The sequence below is a fragment of the Anomaloglossus baeobatrachus genome, chromosome 1 (assembly GCF_048569485.1).
Source record: "Anomaloglossus baeobatrachus isolate aAnoBae1 chromosome 1, aAnoBae1.hap1, whole genome shotgun sequence".
Taxonomy (NCBI): Eukaryota; Metazoa; Chordata; class Amphibia; order Anura; family Aromobatidae; genus Anomaloglossus; species Anomaloglossus baeobatrachus.
In genome coordinates this window covers 754,487,983-754,501,106 of record NC_134353.1, presented here as the reverse complement: position 1 = coordinate 754,501,106, position 13,124 = coordinate 754,487,983, and the positions used below count along the sequence as shown (strand labels likewise).

The following is a 13,124-nucleotide window of genomic DNA, read 5'->3' as shown; positions in this document are numbered from 1 at the left end:
ACATGCCTATAATGTCAAAGGATACCGTAATTCCTCAAGGCTACGGATTGTGACTGATGCAAAACAACGGAAGTGTGAACTTAGCCTAAACCGGCCATTACCTTCCCTGGACCTAGGATGAGTACTACACCCTAATGGGTGTGCAGTATCCTGTGGTGCTTGACGCTGCAGGGGGCGCCACACATAGTCACTGGAAGTCTGAAAAAGACCATCCCCTAAACTGAAATAAGTGAGGATGTTCAGTCAAGCCTGCACTAAGCATGATGGATGTTTTTAACAGAACATTATTGGAAGTTGACAAAAATTGATGGCAAGAAGTGTCCTTATAAAAGGAACAACATCTGGGCACTGGTATATATATATTTTTTTTTAATACGTGAGATGGGTGGAAAGCCCTTGAGAAAAGGAGAAAAACGTGGTGCTAGCTCGCGATTCTGCATATGAATAAAACAGTAGGCGAGGGTTTGCTCACTTGAACCAATTGTACTTAGCCAAGGCACAACAGCGGTAATGATTTATCCATGGTTCAGCTGACCTGGTGTGCTGCAGGAAGGTCCTCCACAGGAGTTCCAACTGTATTGCAGTATTATGTTAAATACAGGAATAAGGCGCTCCCATAACAGGAAGTAGATCAAAAATTATATTGTAAAACCTATTTTACTGTTTAAAAATTAATAAAAACATAACAGTCTTCCACAGATGAATACACATAGAAACAAATCCTTCTTAGCATTTTTACACGTGACCAGGTTCTTTTTAAGAAAATGTATATTAGCCTGCAGATATGGGGTTAATCTGCAGGTTAATAGCATTCTAAACCTGCCCTGCACCCGCACATTAAACCCAACTGCCAGTAGGAAGAACTTCAGTCCTCCTGGCATCATTCAGGTTTTAGTGATTAAGGCAGCAAGGGTTCAGTCACCATTCTGTGAATGGAAATCGGCAGCTGTAACCACACCTCCTGCACTGACAAAGCAATGCTGAACAGCTGTCAGTCAGTGCGGAGGGAGTGGCTACAGCCGCCGCTCTCCATACACAGAACGGTGACTGAACTTGTGCCGACGACACACTTGTGCAAACTGAAATCCAAATACAGCCAGGATGATTAAAGTTCTTTACCTCCCAGCAGTGGGGTTCAATGTGCAAGCAATGGGCAGGTTTAGAATGCTATTTACCTGCAGGTTAACAGCATTTTTTTCAAGTGACAGGTTGCCTTTATTTTAAAAAGGTGGGGTTAGATAATTGAAAGAAACACCCAATCTTAGCTACACATATTCTTATTGATAAACTACCATAAAACACACACGAGTAAAATTATTATACATTATTTAGACGATATTTGGAGACTGATACAGTCTAAAGGTATCTGATGAATATATTTGTATTAATACCAGTAGTATCTATGGTCCATAATTGTCTTGAAATCCCAACAATCATATTTACTTCCAATGATGTAAGATAAAATGAAAATATATCGATATAAATAAATGTTTGTATGTATGTTGTAACACAAATAATTTTCTATGGAAGCTCAAAGCACTCTAATTGCCATGAAAAGTGATGTTCATTTAAACATCTTCCCATGAGTAAAGATGCAAATTAATGTTTCTTTCAGCATTGCTGTGCAAACTATAGAAGCTATATACTATAATTACAACTACGGGTCCACAAGGTGACAACAATACAACCACTACACTATTGACAGGCTGACCCCCACCCTTTAAACCTCTGCAGCAATGCTGAGAGAACTCGTACGTCTATTTAAAAAGAACTTCTGCATATGACTGAGCATGTGCACAAAGCTTCTTTGGTCGACCATGGTAAGGTCTGTTCTGAGTGGAATCTGTTTTGTTAAACCATTGTATGGTCTTGGCCACCGTGCTGCAGCTCAGTGTCAGGGTGGTGGCAATCGTCTTAGAGCCTAGGCCATCTTTATATAGAGTAACAATTTTTTTATTTTTTTTTTTTTCAGATCCTTAGAAGAGTTCTTCTCTATTCATGTTGTTTTCTCCAGCTATATAATAGTTCTTTGCTATGAGGTGCCATGTTGAACTTTTAGTGACCAGTAAGAGTGTGTGAGCCATAACTGCAAATTTAACACACTTTCTCCCCATTTACCTTTAGACCTTGTAACACTAATGAGTTGCATGACTCCAGGGAGGGAAAATGGCTAATTGAACACAATTTGGCTATTTTCACTTAGGGGTGTACAATAATGACTGTGTGTGGAGTTATTTAGAGGGCACAGCAAATTTACACTGCTAGTGTCTCCGGTACGTGTGACGTCTGTTTTCACACGTACCAGAGACGTGGACTCATGTAGAAACATAAACCCCTTCACCCCTGGCCACTAAAACACCCTAATGACCGGGCCATTTTTTGCAATACTGACCAGTGTGACTTTGACAGGTTATAACTCTGGAACGCTTCAACAGATCCCTTCAATTCTGACATTGTTTTTTCGTGACATATTGTTCTTCATAATAGTGGTAAATTTAGGCCGATATTTTTTGCGTTTGTGAAAATTTTGCGAAAATTGAAAATTTTTCAATTTTTAAACTTTGAAATTTTATACCTATAAATCTGAGAGATATGTCACAAAATAGTTGCTAAATAAAGTTTCCCACTTGTCTACTTTACACCAGCACAATTTTTAAAACAATTTTTTTTTTTTCGTTAGAAAGTTAGAAGGGGTCAAAATTCATCAGCAATTTCCCATTTTTTCAACAAAATTTACCAAACCATTTTTTTTTTTTTTTTTTAGGGACCACATCACATTTGAAGTGACTTTGACAGGCCTAAGGGACAGAAAATACCCAAAAGTGACCCCATTCTAAAAACTGCACCCTTCACACTGCTCAAAACCACATCCAAGCAGTTTATTAACCCTTTAGGTGCTTCACATGAACCAAAGCCTTGTGGAAGGAAAAAAAATAAAATTTTAATTTTTGCAGAAAAATGTTACTTTAGCGATAAAACTTTACATTTTCAAAAAGGGAGAAAAGATAAAATGCACCATAAAATTTATTGTGCAATTTCTCCTGAGTACGCCGATACCTCATATGTGGTAAAAAAAAAAAAAATCAATTGTTTGGGTGCATGGCAGAGCTCAGAAAGTAAGGAGCGCCATTCGAATTTTTTTAACTCAAAATTAGCTGCACTAATTAGCGGATGCCATGTTGGGTTTGTAGACCCCATGAGGTGCCTAAACAATGGAGCTCCCCCACAAGTGACCCTATTTTGGAAACTAGACCAATCAATAAATGTATCAAGATGTTTGTTGAGCCCCTTGATCCCCCGTGGGCTTCACAGAAGTTAATACTGTTGAGCCGTGAAAAATATATATATATATTTTATATATATATATATATATATATATATATATATATATATATATATATATATATATATATATATATATATTTTTTTTTTTTTTTTTACCACAAAAGTGTTACTTGAACCAGGTAGCTTTTTATCACCACAAGCGTATCAGGAAAAAGTGCACCATAAAATGTAATGTGCAATTTCTCCTGAGTACGCAGATGCCTCATATATGGTGGAAAGTAATTGTTTGGGCGCATCGCAGGGCTCAGAAGAGAAGGAGCACCATTTGACAGCAAAATTGGTTGGAATCATTAGCGGACATTATGTTGCATTTGGAGACTCCCTATGGTGCCTAAACAGTGGCGCTTCCCCACAAATGACCCCATTTTGGAAACTAGACCCCTCCAGGAATTTATCTAGATGTTTGGTGAGCCCCATGTACCCCCAGGGGCTTCACAGAAGTTTTTAACTTTGAGCCGTGAACATTTTTTTTTTTTTACCACAAAATTTTTGCTTCAACCAGGTAGCTTTTTTTTTTTTTTTTACTAGGGTATCAGGAAAAAATGCACCATAACATTTATTGTGCAATTTCTTTTGAGTACGCAGATAGCCCATATGTGGTGGAAAGTAATTGTTTGGGTGAACGGCGGGGCTCAGAAGGGAAGGAGCACCATTTGACTATCTGAGGAAGACTGTTTCACAGTTGAAACAATTTGTCTGTTTTTTAAAATTAGCTTTTATTGTATACTTTTTGTCCACTTTTTGCTATGGAAGCACCTTAACCCTGGAACCCTGAAAGTATAATAGAAACATGGGCATTACGTCAGATTTTTTTTGCCTACTCCTAGGTTTTTGGCTTAAAAAACAAACAAATAAAAAAAAAAAAAAAATCAACAACTACTCAACATATGTACATAGCCTTGTAGTTCTACCAATACTACAATACTGCTACCAATCAGAACTGTCACTCAAGGAAGAGTGCAACCCTCCAACACTCACCAGAAATCAGGAAATAAGGAAACAGCAGAGCTGTAAGCTGTTCAAGAGACTACGCAAGAATCACCCTTTAAAGAGAACCTGTCACCATATTAAAAAAGTGGCCAGGTTTTGCAGTTATTTTACTCCTGCGGCTCCCCTGAGCATTCCATTTATCTTTTGTTTCTTTTTTTTTCAAATCACCCCTCAGAGATATTGGTCTTTTTGTCTGGTGCTGATTTTTATGGTCTTTACAAGGGGGCAGTGACTAAAGTATTTTTGGGGGGCAAGTCTATAGACTGCTCTGCATTATTACCCTCAGAGCAATGCCCCCTTGATAAAAACCCATAAAAATTAGCATCACATAAAATGAACCATATCTCTGGAACTGTATGGTGGATTGAAAAAAAATAAATAAATTACTCAAGGGAGTAGCAAGTATAAACAAAAAATAACCTTGCCATTTTAACCTGGTGACAGGTCCTCTTTAGATATTCATAGTAAAGTCTCTATAGATATTAGTTAGACCTGGCCATACTCACTACAACTTTTTTAGCACTGCTGACTGATTTGTATGCAATTGACAGCAGATGCAACTTAATATTTAGAATCAAAGTAATTCTTTGGACTGCAACTGTAGCTAAAATCAATCAGAAGTACAAATGTTACATTGTAGCCCAAGCCTTAAAGAAGTACTCCCAAGAACATTTTTGCTTGCTTTTTTTTTTACTAAATCTGTGTCAATGGATATGTAGTGTGTTAATATATTAATCTACTAGCACCTTCTCTGGCATCCAGCACCATTTCGATCCTCTTCTCAATTACATCAATCCTCTTCAGACTATCCATGTGTGAGCTAGAAGTCTCTTTTACAATGTAGGGCTGGAAACACATCTATGCGAGTAAAATCGGTCCGACTGGGCTGAAAAAAACTCGGCTGATTTTAGTTCACGTTAGGTCCGAGTGCAACGCAAGTGCGATGCTTTTTCTGAATGAATAAATTAATGGATTTTACTAGCATGTGTAATGCGTATTTTTTACTATGTCATCTGCCATTCAGCTCTGCTACATGGCCGCTGACAGCAGACACAGACAGCCATGTAGCAGAGCTGAATGGCAGATGACAGCAAACAAAGACAGAGCCGCACAATAAAAAAAGAATGAACTCGGGTGAACTTCACCCGACTTCATTGTCATGCTGCGGCTCTGTCTGTGCTGCGTCCGGATTAGCGGCCACCTGTGAAGGGCTCACCGGTGACTGCAAATCCCCTGAGTGACTGAAGTTAGCAGCCCTCTCTCATACTCACTGATCCCCGGTGCGGCGCTGCACGGCATTCCCACTGCTGCGGCGGCTTTTACTATTTTGAAAAAGCCGGCCGCTCATTAAACAATCTCATATTCCCTGCTTTCCCCGCCCACCGGCGCCTATGATTGTTTGCAGTGAGACACGCCCCCACGCTGAGTGACAGGTGTCTCACTGCACCCAATCACAGCAGCCGCTGGGCGTGTCTGTACTGTGCAGTGAAATAAATAAATAAATAAATAAATAAATAAAACACCGTGCGGTCCCCCAAATTTTAATACCAGCCAGATAAAGCCATACGGCTGAAGGCTGGTATTCTCAGGATGGAGAGCTCCACATTATGGGGAGCCCCCCAGCCTAACAATATCAGTCAGCAGCCGCCCAGAATTGCCGCATACATTAGATGTGACAGTTCTGGGACTGTACCCGGCTCTTCCCGATTTGCCCTGGTGCGTTGGCAAATCGGGGAAATAAGGAGTTAATGGCAGCCCATAGCTACTAATAACTCCTAGATTAATCATGTCAGGCGTCTCCCCGAGATACTTACAGATTACTCATGGAAGGTGACAGTAAATAAACACACACGAAAAAATCCTTTATTAGAAATTAAAAACACAAACATATATCCTGGTTCACCACTTTAATAAGCCCGCAAAAGCCCTCCATGTCCGGCGTAATCCAGGATGGTCCAGCGTCGCTTCCAGCTCTGCTGCATGGAGGTGACCGGAGCTGCAGAAGACACAGCCGCTCCTGTCAGCTCCACGCAGCTAATGAAGGGAATAGCGCGATCAGCTGAGCTGTCACTGAGGTTACCCGGTGGCCACCACTGGATCCAGTGGCGGCCACCGGGTAACCTCAGTGACAGCTCAGCTGATCACGCTACTCACCTCATTTGCTGCGTGGAGCTGACAGGAGCGGCGGTGTCTTCTGCAGCACCAGTCACCTCGATGCAGCAGAGCTGGATGCGACGCTGGAGGTCCGTGGATTACGCCAGACATGGAGGGCTTTTTGGGTCTTATTAAATTGGTGATGATGAGGGAATTTGTTTGTGTTTTTTATTTATAATAAAGGATTTTTTCGGGTGTGTGTGTTTATTTACTGTAATTTACAGATTACTCATGGAAGATATCTCGGCGAGACGCCTGACATGATTAATCTAGGATTTAGTGGCAGCTATGGGCTGCCATTAACTCCTTATTACCCCGATTTGCCAACGCACCAGGGCAAATCGGGAAGAGCCGGGTACAGTTCCAGAACTGTCGCATCTAATGTATGCAGCAATTCTGGGCAGCTGCTGACTGATATTGTTAGGCTGGGGGGCTCCCCATAACGTGGAGCTCCCCATCCTGAGAATACCAGCCTTCAGCCGTATGGCTTTATCTGGCTGGTATTAAAATTGGGGGGGAACCGCACGCCGTTTTTTTAAATTATTTATTTCACTGCACAGTATAGACCCACCCACCAGCTGCTGTGATTGGGTGCAGTGAGACACCTGTCACTCAGCGTGGGGGCGTGTCTTACTGCAACCAATCATAGGCGCCTGTGGGCGGGGAAAGCAGGGAATACAAGATTGTTTAATAAGCGGCTGGATTTTTCAAAATAGTAAAAGCCGCCGCAGCAGTGTGAATGCCGTGCAGCGCCACGCCGGGGGCAGGGGATCAGGGAACCGTGAGTATGAGAGAGTAGGGGAAAATGACCGACAGACAGAGAGAGGGACAGAGATAGTGACGGACCGACAGAGAGAGAATAGAGACCGAGAGGGAGAGACCGACTGACAGAGAATAGTGATTGACAGATATTGTGACACATCACTCGTTTGTTTTAGGAAACTCGTTTCACCAGTGTTTTAGGAAACATGCGAGAAATGCATTTAGAAAATTGGATGTCACTAGGATGGTGTGAATGCCATCCCGTGACATCGATTATTTACACGCTCCCATAGACTTGAATTGGAGACTCGCAGTTGAAACTCGCAAAAAAGCAGCTTGCTGCAATTTTTTTCTTAGTCCAATTTGGACTGAGGAGAAAAAAAAAAAAAAAAAAGATCGCAAATGCGAGCTGAATCATTGACTAAGATGTGTCCAATTCCAATGCGAGATTTTCTCGCATTGCTCTACTGCGAGAAACTCGCAAGTGAGAAGCAGCCCTAAGGGTACGGCCGCACTTTGCTTTTGCAATTGACATGTCAATTGTTTTTGCCATTTGGGTTTTGCACTGCAAAGCTGAGTTTTTGACCAAAGTTCTGCCACAAAAAGGCTGCAGTTTGAACTGCATACTGCGGTCTGGAAAACCAAATTCCCATAGACTGCTTGAAAAGCAGAACACATCCATTTTGGCATTAAACGCTGCAGTTGAAAACGAAGCAAAAAAGCAGGTAAAAAGCAAAGTGCGGACATAGCCTAAGTCTATGGAGCCTTGTTCTGATGCTCCAAAAGCTTAGGTTGTTGTGACCACCACCGGGGCACATTGTGTCCCGAAGAATCTGAAGAGCGATGACGTCAGTGAGAAGAAGAGCAGAACGTCACTAGATACCAGAAAATCCGGCTATAGGCAAGTATGAGTATATTAAGGTGAGGCATCTGCTGACATTTATTGCACCAAATTTATCAAAATGACACGTGGCTCATAAATTTGGCGCAAAGGCAAAAAAGGCCTTCTTTCCTGCCATTACTGTGACTTTTTGAGAGAGTTACAAATTTTCAGAAAACATGAATAAAATTACTCCAAATGTGTGGAGTAAAGTTCAGCCAAATTTTGCAGCTTCTTGAATAATTGCAAATGAGGAATTAGCTGAAAACATCTGGAATGATTACCCTCCACCCACAAAGTGGATAGAAGAAAAGAAAAGAAAAAAAAAAAAAAAAAAAAAAACCCCACCACATACACACAGGAAAGCATATATAAAGTGGACTTTTAAAAAGACACAAATAGAACAATGAATAAGGTGCCAAGAAAAATGATAAATAAATGGCGTAAAAGACACAAAACTAAACCACTAACAGGCATAAAGGTGATCATGAATTAAGTCCTTAGTAAAGCTTTTTTAAACCTATACAGACTTAGAGCTCGCTCACATCACAACACGGACAAGTGCTATCTGATGTTTTATTGGATAGCACTCACTCTAATGTTCTACTTTGAGCAATGCTGATCACTTATTTTTTTTTTTTATCTCATGCAGATTTGGCACTGGGGGGGAATGATGTGATCCAAGTGCAGTGCGATATAAGCAGAGACTAGCAATGGAGAAAATGGAGAGAGCAATCTCCCCATCTCCTCTTCATGGCACGCAATAGAATTGGAGCGCAGTATAATAACACTCGGCTCACACTGGCAGCAGAGTTTAAGCCAAGTATCATTAGCACCTGGCATCCGATTCTCTCGCATCAAATGCTATACGCCAGTGTAACCCGGCCTTATTGGGGACATATCGATAAATATGGGAAAGTTTGAAAGAGCTAGATTTATGCATTATATTGAATATTATGCACATATTATAAACCCCCAGATGGTTTTGAACTACTATAAGAAGTGTGGCCATATTACATTAGAAACGTCAAGCCTCATTCGAAAAGCAAAGATCAGAGGTTTTGTTTCTTGACAAACTAAACAGAACCATAATCATTAAAAGTCATTATTAGAAAAGAATGGCTGCATTTCTCCAGAAACAGCAAAAATCTTTACAATGTGCTTTGGATTACTACCTATGGCGTTGTTTTGGGGAAAACTCTCTAAATCTTATACAACCACTTTAGTGACCATTTAGGATAGAAAAGGGTCGTCTGCCAGCATAACCCCCATCTAATTAGAATTTCAGGCATAATGATTGTATCGAGAGGGGTAACAAAGTCTATTTCCACATATTTAAGCAACAGAGGACAGTCTCAAATTGTCTGCTCTCACTCTGGTGGATAGTAAGGGCCACCATGCAATGCTATATTTCCCTGCAACAGTCTGCGGAGGGAACATGTATAGTCTACTGACAATTTCTGATGTTTGGCAGGCATATGAGAAGCCAGAGCTACTTCCATCTGAAAAAGGATTATCTTCATGAGAAATCCTAATTAAGGCTCAAAGGAATATACAGTAACAAAAAGAAGTTGCTTCCTTCCGCAACCATGGCTCACCTGTCCACAGGGTACGAGTGGTGTTGCAGTTCAGATCCATTCACTTTAATGGAGCAGAGCTGCAATAGCAGACAGCCCATGGGCAGGTGTGGCCAGATTTCTGGAAGAAAGAAGCCATGTTTTTTCTAATTCGTTTAGTCCATAAATAATACACACCCTTATCTGTCACTAACCAATCATTTTGTGTTTTGTCTTAGATTAAAAAAGGTAAAAGCTCCTTATAAAAACTTTTGATTCTGAAATGTGTCTTCTTCAGACATTCTCACACACAGTATATAGCCATCCGGTTTCTTCCAACCTGTGTGGGCAGTTAGTAGACAATTTCTTACAGTGGAGTGGGCGGCTATGCAGATATTAAAGTATTTGATAAGATATTCTATAGAAAACACATCCAGAATATAGAGCTTTGGTGGATTCAATCAGCAATTTTTTAGCCATGGAACTATATAACTAAGGTGATTTAAAGGCAAAACATATAACCAACAAGAAAATAGTACACCCATCATGACAACTACAGATTATAGCTCTACACTGCAGAAGATGCATGAAACATGTCAAACCTCACAGTATCACTAAATCAGTGTCACCAGAGAGGCATTGGTGCCCTCACAGAAGTGATTAAGGCAATGACTACAATCAATAGACACACAGGGTCAACTTATCTATAACCCCATGTAGCTAATATGTCATTATAAGCCCGTAATTGACGTGCATGGAAGAGCTAACACAACTTTCTGTATACCACAAAGTGATAGTTGAAACACATGATGATGATTATGATGTGAGATATATATATATATATATATATATATATATAAAAAACCCATCTTCAGGGATCAACCATCCAAATCGTATTTGTTACCTAAATTCTAGGAGAAATAAAGATTACATAATGCTCCATGACAAGTGTTTTATTAGTGGTTTCCCTTCCACGGATTCAGGGAGATTTTCTTCACCACACCCTGCACTTAATTCCAGTGTTGAATAGAAAATCATTAGCCCATGGTAGTGGAATCCATTCATGGTGCATTTCATTTGCAGTTTCCTTGCACTATACTGGATGGGAATCATACAGCAGTTTTTTTTTACCCAAGAGGAAAGCGGATTGGAAAGCTAAAATGTCTTAGATCTGCGGGTAAAACCTTGTCATATTGCATTTCTATGGTTTATCTCGAATCCCTCTATAAGGATTCTGAATGCCATGTGTACACAGTATTACAATCCAGTCCCCCAGATCCCCCCAGCAAATACTGGTTTAGTCAGTTCAAACACAGATTTACACTATAAGGTATCTGCAATGGGGGGAAAAAAAAAAAACAAAACTCAGAGGCAACATAAAGGGTTAACATTAACAGCTAATTTTTGTGCCCCAAAATCAGTTCTGATCTGCATACTAATTACCATTCACAATCAAAGTCTTGCATCTCATTTAATAAGTTTAAAGAACAAACATTACACAGAAATAAAAAATACATACTGTAGATGCAAATAATAGCCCTTACTATACAGAGGAAACTAAACTATACAGCGTCCATTGCAGAAGAAGGCAACGTTTTATTCTAAAGAGCTTGCAATCTATTAAAGAAATACACCAGGAGCATCCGCCAATATATTCTTATACAAGTTTGGATATTGCATTCAATCAGCACATAAGAGGTTAAAAGACTGGTCATTTTTGCTAAGCTGTTTTTAACCCTTGAGCTGCATCCTGAATGCATCTGCAGTGGAGGGGTTAAACTCTTCATGTTCCCAGACAAAGGCACTGATGAACCCCTGCACAATGCTATGCAGCACACATCTGCAAACTTGGTGCCGCATTTTGACAGACCCATTTTGCAGCAAGTACTGCCGCCTTATATGACTGGTGCAATCTATAAAGATGCTCCCCCACCATCTCCACCTGCCTCAACGACATCTCCCGGCACTAAGAAATTAGTGGTTTCCTCCTATAAAATTACTAGGAGTACAAAGATTCTAGGAATTCCCAGTGCAATCAATAAAGACCCAAATAGAAGCTGCCTAAGTTCCCAGTACAGGCTGGTTCCATAGACACCTTTCCAGCAATGACCCTGACATCATTATATAACACAGCATACAAGTTCAGCACCAAGCCATGAACGTCTCGGGGAGCACAGCATTGTGGTGTGGCAGGGAGAACGCAATCCTATTAGATGATTCTTCATAATGAGACACCATCAAAATACAGGGCCACAAGAGATTTCTATAGAGATTGCCTTTACCTTTGTGTGTGTGGTGGAAATTCTAGACCCAATCACTCTTCCAGTAGACTGGTGTATGGAATACTCCCTCCGCAGCTGCAGGAGCCTTTGTTGAGTTGCCTGTAAGGTAAAAGACAAAGCAAGAGTAGAGAGAGAGGTACAGAAAGTGCTACACTACATTTCCGCAGCTGACAGGTCTATGGGAAAGAAAGCAAATGCTCCTGTTGGATCCCTTGCTGGGCAGGCAATGTATGCGCACTCTACTGGACTGGGAATACTGGGAGAATCAATACACCACATCAGCCAGAAGCAGTTCACTGCAGAACACGCCTGGTTATGCTATGAATGAATCTGCTCGCACAACATGGCATGGGAGTGCTCTGCACACACCATTCATGGCTTTCGCTGCTCAGCCTTGTAGATCACTCATCTCTTCATATAGACAATGTGTGCTGGAAGCCTCAATTCCGCCTTAATCTATGCATCCATCCTCCAGCCTCATTATATCATTAATTCATGATCAACATGACAAAGAAAGAATCATTTGCAGATGTAGCAATTTATTTTTTTAAGGAAGCGGTTTAATTCTGAGCTCGCTCTTATCTATGTGACATTAGCTTTACCATTATTTAAGTAATGATATACTTCCCTATAACACCTCATTACCTCCTGGTACAATGCTTGCCCAAGTGTGCGAGACAGGATGCTATGGACATGGCCGCCAGGTACTACCGCATTTAATGGGTGACATTTTCAAATATCTAAGGGAACAATGCGGAGAGTCGCGTATATCAATTTATAGCCTGCAATGGAGTTTGCCTTGATGTTTTATTCAGGAGAATAGCAATAAATGAATTGATGCCATAAAATAATCATCCCCCCCCCACAGACACAATATAATTTTAGTAAGAAAGCCGCGGAGACACCATCACGTGTTTCTCAACGCTGGCAGGAAACTAGCCAGGTCTTTCACCGGGAAGGAACAACCACGGGAAGGGCAGTCTCCAGTCAAGGAGACCACCTATACCAAACATGGTATCCATCCACAGACAGCCGTTTCGGGGTATTTGCCCCTCATCAGTGTGGAGTAGGAATCTGGCTAGTGGGGGCAATGCCTAGTATAAGACTACTTAAGCAAGCATTGTTGACCTTAGGGAGATCAACATATCCACCGCG

At 40.9% G+C, this 13,124-nt stretch overlaps 1 protein-coding gene across 3 annotated transcripts in view; it reads right to left on the bottom strand.

The window, feature by feature from the left end:
* RPH3A (rabphilin 3A) overlaps positions 1–12,427 on the bottom strand; it is a 514,708-nt gene extending 502,281 nt beyond the window's left edge. The window contains exons 1-2 of one of the 3 annotated variants that reach the window (XM_075323991.1): positions 12,339–12,427; positions 11,970–12,068 (exon numbers count right to left, since the gene is read on the bottom strand). The gene's annotated coding sequence lies outside the window, so the exon portion shown is untranslated. Of the gene's footprint in view, positions 1–9,729; positions 9,778–11,969; positions 12,283–12,338 lie in introns of those variants that run through there. The other 2 variants (XM_075323981.1, XM_075323999.1) reach the window with 2 other exon arrangements.
* Between the last annotated feature and the right edge of the window lie 697 nt (positions 12,428–13,124).